Source organism: Globicephala melas, chromosome 15 (genome assembly GCF_963455315.2).
Source record: "Globicephala melas chromosome 15, mGloMel1.2, whole genome shotgun sequence".
Taxonomy (NCBI): Eukaryota; Metazoa; Chordata; class Mammalia; order Artiodactyla; family Delphinidae; genus Globicephala; species Globicephala melas.
The window spans coordinates 53,997,862-53,999,377 of NC_083328.1; positions in this window are offsets into that span (position 1 = coordinate 53,997,862).

Sequence of the window (1,516 nt, forward strand, 5' to 3'; positions counted from 1 at the left end):
TCTGCCCTCTAACTTAAAACTGGACGTATTTGTGCTCTAGATCTAATGAAATCAAACCAAGATGGGGGCAGGGCGGGAGGAAAAGTAGTAGATATGATTTGCAAACAGGACAACAGTGACATCTAGTGGGAGCTATGTGGTAAAGCACTTCGACTACCTACCAAGAAACGCTGCAGATAGAAACAAGCACAGAAAGACACAATCATTAAACATTTATTGAGCACCTATTATAGACTAATATCTCCTTAGGCCCAGGTCAACAGCCCACTCATGCACTTTTCCCTCCCCTGGCTCCGTCCCACACAATAATGGCCTCATGGGTACACACTTAAGCCAAGTCCCAGACACAGGAACTACTCTTCCCTTTCACAGACTGGCTGATTGAAGATTTAGTGCCAAAGTAAAAAGTCAGGCAGATATGAGATGACCAAACCCAGGCAAGGGATATTTGTCCATGAAAACAAAGAAAAACGTGTGCACTGAAGTAGGTTATAATATTGGAGACCTGGGGTGGAGTCATTCAATTCCCCACAAACTACTTCCATGTTCTCTCCCCCTTGGATCATTCCTCTTGCCTTCCTCCAACAAACCCAAAGTACCTCAGAGGTAGGAGAAGAAGGGAAGAAGAAGAAGTAAGATGGACAGCATTTGAAAGAAAGTGAGGTCCCGGGGCCACTGCTCAGACCTAGAGGAGCACGCACTTGTGGATCCACCCTGCAAAGAAGGGCAGCCCGAGGCACTGCTCAGGGCAGGTTGGAGAGGCACTGGGACCTGGGTGATCAGAGTGCAATGGCTGAGAATAAGCCCAGGCAGAAACATGCTTGGGACCAGTTGTGCACAGAATTCCTGAGTCTCAGGTACCCAGTGGAAGCCCTAAAAGGGTCTAGAAGTGGTCTGCAGGGGGCACTCCTCTAAGCCCCATGGACTTCTCAGCCAGTGGGATGGACAAGGCCAGAGGAGAGCTGAGGGACAGGAGAGAGTTCTTGCCAAGAGTTAAGGGTATCACTGCCCTTACCTGTCCTCCCTTCTCCTGCATTTTCTGATTGTGATGTTTTCATGACTGTAGCAACTCTAGACATTCACAGAGTCCACATGGAAGAGAAGTGAGAGAGATCAACCACATCTCTCTAACAGCACTCTATGGTACAGCACTTATACTTCACTGGACACAGGAATCACCTGGGATCTTGTCAGAATGCAGATTCTGATTCCATGGCTCTGTGGTGGGAAGCAAGAAACTGCATTTCTAGCAACTCCCAGGTGATGCTGATGCTGCTTATCTGTGGACCACACAGAGTAGCAAGTCAAGAGCAGACATAATTTTTTTCTGCCCAGCATCTCATTATTTTGGAGAACCCATCCCACTCCCATTCCATAAGAATCCTCCTCAGTCCATGTGATTCACTTGAGGCTGGTTCCACCCTCCCAAGAGTGGGCACCTGCTCCCACCAGACTGATGGGAAGCCTTCCCAGGACATTGTCAGAACTTTTCAGCATTTCCAACTGTGCAGTCATA